The following is a 6,257-nucleotide window of genomic DNA, read 5'->3' on the forward strand; positions in this document are numbered from 1 at the left end:
ACCTGATGGCTACAAGAGAGTAGTCTATTTGAGTGCCAGCCTAAGGAGAGGAGCCACCAGACCCAGGACTCAACTGATTGCGGGGGCGGGAGGGGAAGGACAAAAAAATGAGAAAACAGGGACAGGCGTGATAGTCAAAGGGTCAAACGGAGGGAACCGGAAGGGGACACCGAGCAGAGAACCTCGGACAGCACCCACTGCTCCCGAAAGGTGTCAAGGGAGCCAGCAGATGCCGCCCAGAGGTACTCTGCCCAGATACATGAACAGACAGAGGAACAGAAATAGGCCCTGCAGTCGCAGAGCATTCTCTCAGCCAACCTCCTCTCCCTGGTGTTATAGATGTCGACTTTGGCCAGGGCTAAGAGGAGGGTGACAAGGAGGTACCGCGACTTTGTGAGGCCACGGACAGGGTGTGCATAAATGAACAGGTGTGGGGAGAAGAGCAGACAGAACCTCAGCAGGAGGTTCTGGAGGAGCCAGAACAGGGACTGCAGCCTGGTGCACTCCAGGTAAGCGTACACCAGGGTCTCCCTCATGCCGCAGAAGGGGCAGGCATCAGGGCGGGGGAGTGACCCGTGCCAGGTACACGTCCGTGCTCAGTTGGCGGCTCCTCCATGGAGCCATGATGTCCCCGGCGGACCGTGGGGTCAGGGTGGAATACAGACTTGCCCACTGGGGGTCCTCGCCCTCTACAGGTAGCAACAAGTCCACCATTTGCTGTCAGGGCAGGACATGAGGGCGAGGAAATGGAGGGTGTGGAGCACTAGCATGTAAAGATGGGCCCTCGGCGCGGTTCGGAAGAGAACAGGCTGCACGTCGTGCAGCTGGCTCGGTGCGTGGGGAGGGGCGGCTGGGGGGGCTCCCGGGGCCGGGGACCGATGGAGAGCACCGGAGGGCTGGGATTGAGGGGGGGGGGCATTTAGTATATTGGGTGGCATCAGTATGGCAGAATCATAATAATCCATGTGGGATAGGCCATGTCAGGTACTGTTCGGAAGGTTATAATGTGCTAAGTAAGATATTAATACTTATGTTCATGTGTGATATGTGACATGGAAGTTATAGATGTATTTGAAATATCTGTGTTTCAAATTGTGCTGCCTGGGCAACACCCCAGCCAGGAAGGCTGCAGAACAATGGCCTGCGTAATGGCCCATTAAGGCATTTCCAGGTGCACGGGGCCCTGAGGGAGAGGCCAGCATCACCACTGAGTCACCAGAACCTTCTTATGTGACCCTGGACTCCATGGCAGGCAGCCTACCTGATGAAGCATCAGGACTGTCCCATGTGACTATGGACCCCAGGCACACTCTGGACTCCATTTTGGGTCTTGTGACTGCCCACAGCTCACATGGCCAGAGGAGGGGGTTTATAAGATCAAGCCCAGAGAAACCATCTTGTCTTTGTTCCTGTCCAGTCTGCAGAGACACACTTATCTCTGGACCAATTCATCTTGCAACTGAACCGAAGGACTTAGACCCATCCAGGTACTGGATGTGAACCAGAGAGAACTACACAAGACTGCAACTCCACATTTCTTCCAGAAACCTGAAGTATATGGACTTTTAATCATTTGTATATCTGTGCTTTACTTTAACCCTTTAACATTTCTCTCATGGTTTATTTCTTTCCTTTTACAATAAACCTTTAGTTTAGACACTAAAGGATTGGCTGCCAGTATGGTATTTTGGGTAAGACCCAAACTTATATTGATCTGGTGCTGTAGCTGACCCCTTGGGGTCAGAGGGAACCTTTTCAGCAAAGAGTTCTAGTAACTGGCCTCTTTGCTGGACCTGGTGCTGATTTGGGAGCCTGGAGCTGAAATGCAGTAAAGGGGGCTGTGGACATTTGTGGACTGGCTTCGTGATATCCAGTGTGGGGTAATCAGAAGCAGTTCGTGGCTGGTTGGGAAGCCGGGCTTCAGTGTCACCCACCAGCGCTGGGAGAATCTGCTCTCCTTTTGCAGCCTGCCCTGACCTTGGCATTGTCAGTTGGCTACCCTGGGCACAGGCCGTATCACAGACAGGACCAGCTGATTGATCACCAGCACCTTCCCCTGAAGGGAGAGGCACGGGAGCAGTCCTGTGCATCTCTGCAGCCGCCCAGACACCCTGTCCTCCAAATCGTGCTAGTTCTCTGCTGGGGAGGGATGGGTGGCAGAAAGATAAACACCCAGATGTGGAGTGCGGGTCCGCGCTCCACCAGATGGCTTGGAGCGTGGGTGGGAGGGAGCTCGCTTGCCACCTGGCCCCTACCATCAGGCCAGAGCTCTTGGCCCAGTTGACCCAGGCGGAGGAGGCCGCCAAATAGATGGCCAGGCAGGCCTCCAGCCACGCCAGGTCGCCCGGGTCCTGGACCGCAAGTAGCACGTTGTTGGCGTACGCTGACAGGACCAGCCTCAGCGCTGCCTCACGGAGCACCAACCCTGTCAGCTTCTAGCGGAGGAGACAGAGGAAAGGCTCAATGGTCAGAGCATACAGCTGGCCCGACAGCAGGCAGTCTTGACACATGCCACGCCCGACGCTGACCGGTTCGGTCAGGGTCCAGTTGAGCTTGACCAGGCACTCCGTGGAGGCATACAGCACCTGGAGAAAGCCCACAAAACGGGGCCCAAAGCCAAAAGGCCGCAGGGTGCCCAGGAGATACCCATGGTCCATCTGTCGAACGCCTTCTCCTGATCCCGCCAGTCTCGCGCGGAGGTGGTAGCCAGCGATGGAGGAGGAGGGGCGGCCACAGAGACCAAATGGCTGTGGGGGGGGGGGGAGGGGTTCTGCTGCTGCTGGTCTGGCTGGCGCCCCCTGGGTCCCGGGGGTCCCGGGCCTCCCACCTTGCTGGGCTAGGGGGAAGTCCCTCCGGACATGCCCCGTCGCCTGGCAGAGGAAGCACTGGCCTCCCCCATTGAGTAGTGGGCCTGGTACTGGGCTCCTTGATGGGGCACCAGGAATGATCCCTCTAGCACCTCCCTGCCATGCGCCACGGGCAGCAGCTGCAACTGCATCTGCCGGTGGAAGGAGAGGACGTGGCGGAGAGCGGGGTTCTTGCAGCCGAGGGGAAGCAGGCTGATGGTGGAGATGGGCTTCCCCAGGGCAGAAGGGTAGCGTTGGGGAGGAAGGGCGGGATGGAGGTAAGGACCACCCGTACACCCAGGACCTCCAGGGGCTCTATGGGGACATGGACGCCCCCCACCACCAGGCCCATCTCCATTGCCTCATGGGCGACGTCCTTGGATGCCATGAAGAACACCACCTTCCCTGTACATCTTGGAGGCCACCACCATGGCTGTGGGCCCCACCACCCGCGCCAGCGCCCACACATAGGTTTCCACATGGGGCGAGGCGGGAACCAGGAAGCACCGGACCCCGTGCTTCCTGGTGAGGGTGGGGGTGGGGAAGGGGCCCCGGCCCCCAGGGATGGTGCTGGAGGCGGCAGTTGGGGTAGGTGATGAGGCAGCGAGTGGGGTGCCCGCAGCCACCTGGGCGTATGCCCTGGGAGTGGCACCGCCCCCAGAGCTGGTGGAGGGGACAGCAGGGGAGGGGAGAAAGGGGGCCCCACCATGGGCAGCGGTGCCATTGGCGCGGAGCTTTTGCTCTTCTTTCCCCCCCCCCGGCCCTTCTTCCTGGCTGAGGGTGCGCCCCCCGGAGCAGGAGGGCAGTGACCATGGTGGCAACATGGTCCCTGGAGTCCCTGCTTGAGGTGGCCACTGCTGGGGCCACGGGACTGACACCTATTGGCCCAGTAGGGGCAGGGAGGCCGGTCGCCACGGATGGGGATGGAGTGTTAGGGTGAGAGGGAGGGGTGGGAGCATCCAGGGAGGGGGTCCCGGCCCCAGGCACACCCGTCATCTTGGGAGGGAGTAGGGATGGGTCTGGTGTGGGAGGGGAAGGGGCAGAAGAGGAAGGGGAGGGGGAGTAGAGAGTGGGAGGGGGAAGGGGGGCAACTGCTCTTCCCCGCTAGGCTGAAAGCAGGGGAGGAGGGCACCAGCACAAGGGGAACAGGGAGGCTAAACCAGGCAGGGGTACAGGGGCAATGCACTCACCAGCCCGAGGGTGGGAAACTGGCTCCTCCGGCTGCACGGGGTGAGGCTGGGAGTGAAGCCAATAGAGGGGAGTGCAGTGTGCAGGACGGTCAACTAAAAGTGGGGAGGGGGGGCAATTGAAGGGAAGCCATGAGCACTGGGGGGCTCATGAGCACAAGGCTAGAGGGGAGAGGCAACAGTGGGAGCTGCTGCAGGCAGGGGAGGGCAGGGGGTGTGGGGCAGGAGCAGGGCTGGGAAGGTCCGGGGGCAGACCCCTGTAGCCGGTCTGGGCAGGGAGCGAGCAAACAAACAACCTCAGGGGCTGGGCTGGGCAGGGCAGGGAACAAGCAACCAAATCAGAAGGGGACCAAAGCAAGAGGAGCAGGGCAAACAAACTTGCCCAGACAAACAAGGAAAGTAGCAAATTACAGTGGGGGGGAGGGAACTAAGGGGAGGAAGGGAGCCCAGGCAGCAGGGACAGCTGGGGGGCGGGCAAAAAGGGGGAGGGCAGGGGAGCCCCCAAGCATGGGGCTAGGGGAGTAGGGGGGCAGCAGGGAGAGGGTGCTCACAGCAGCAGCAGCAGCAGCAGCAACAGCAGGAGGAAACAGCAAGCCAGAAGAAAGGAGCCCTTCTGCAGCTAGTGGGGGTGGGGGTGTTAGGGAGGCCCCTCACACACCCGCTTCCTCCCAACTGGCCAGGGGAGGCAGGAAGGCTAGTAGGGCCCCTAAAAAGCAAAAGTAGGGGCTCTCCTGGTCAGCAATCTCCCCAACAGCAGTAGGAGAGGGTTGGAGGGTATCTATATTAGCCCCAGGATTAACAAATCCCTGTTCCCTGGGTGATTCAGCTGGGGCTACTCCAGGGCAATTAGGCCAATTAGGCCAGCTGAGGCCAATCAAGGAGCTTGACCCAGCAGTTAAAAGCCTCCCTGCCAGGCAAATGGGGGCAGCTGAAAGGGAGTTTAGAGAAGGAACTGAGCAAGATCCAATAGCTAGAAGCTGAAGTTCAGAAAATTCAGACTGGAAATCAGGCGTACATTTTTTTAACACTGTGTCTAATTAAAGCCAATCCTTTAGTAACTAAAACTAAAGGTTTATTATAAAAGGAAAGAAACAAACTATAAGAGAAATGTTAAAGGATTAAAGCAATCAGACAGATATAATTGATTTGAAAGTCCATATATATCAGGTTTCTAATAGAATTGTGGAATTTGCAGGCTTGTATAGTCTCTCTGGTGTACATCCAGTACCTGGATGGGTCTCAGTCATTTGTTTCACAGCTTAGGTTCAGTTCAGTTGTAGATGAGTTAATCCAGAGGTAGGCTGGAGACTATAGACAAAATGGATGTCAGGCAGCTGTCTTTTATGTCCTTTGGCCTTGGCCATACTGCTTGTGGAAATTTACAGGAATAAAATGGAGTCCAGAGTCACATGAGTAAGTCCTGGTGACTCATCAGGTATATCCCTGGGCCCCTTGTACCTGTGAATTTCCTTAATGCAGGCTAGTGCTGCAGCCATCCTGTCTGAGGTGTTGCCCAGACACAACACAATTTGTAATACAGATATAGCAAACATATCCATAACTTCCATTACACATGAACATAAACATTATCATCTTACTTAGCACATTATAGCCTTTTTAACAGTACCTGATACGGCATATCTCACATGAATTATTATGATTTTGACATATTGATGTTAAATAATATAATAGATGTCCCCACGCCCCAATCCAGCCAGCGTGAGACACTGGAATTGGAAAAGGTACAGAAAAGGGCAACAAAAATTATTAGGGGTATGGAACAGCTTCCATATGAAGAAAGATTAATTAGTCTGGGACTTTTCAGCTTGCAAAAGAGATGACTAAAAGGGGGATATGATAGAGGTCGATAAAATCCTGACTGGTGTGGAGAAAGTAAAGAAGGAAGTGTTATTTACTCCTTCTCATAACATAAGAACTAGGGGTCACCAAATGAAATTAATAAGCAACAGGTTTAAAATGAACAAAAGGAAGTATTTCTTCACACAATGCACAGTCAACCTGTGGAACTCCTTGCCAGAGGAAGTTGTGAAGGCCAAGACGAGAACAGAGTTCAGAAAAGAATTATAGGATAGGTCCATCAATGACTGTTAGCCAGGATAGGCAGGATTTGCTGTTTGCATGTACCTGGAAATGGGCAACGGGATGGTTCACTTGATGATTACCTGTTCTGTTCATTCCCTCTGAAGCACCTTGCATTGGCCAC

This window comes from Emydura macquarii, unplaced genomic scaffold (genome assembly GCF_026122565.2).
Source record: "Emydura macquarii macquarii isolate MOO-44397 ecotype Brisbane River unplaced genomic scaffold, CSIRO-AGI_Emac_v2 contig_3135, whole genome shotgun sequence".
Taxonomy (NCBI): domain Eukaryota; kingdom Metazoa; phylum Chordata; order Testudines; family Chelidae; genus Emydura; species Emydura macquarii.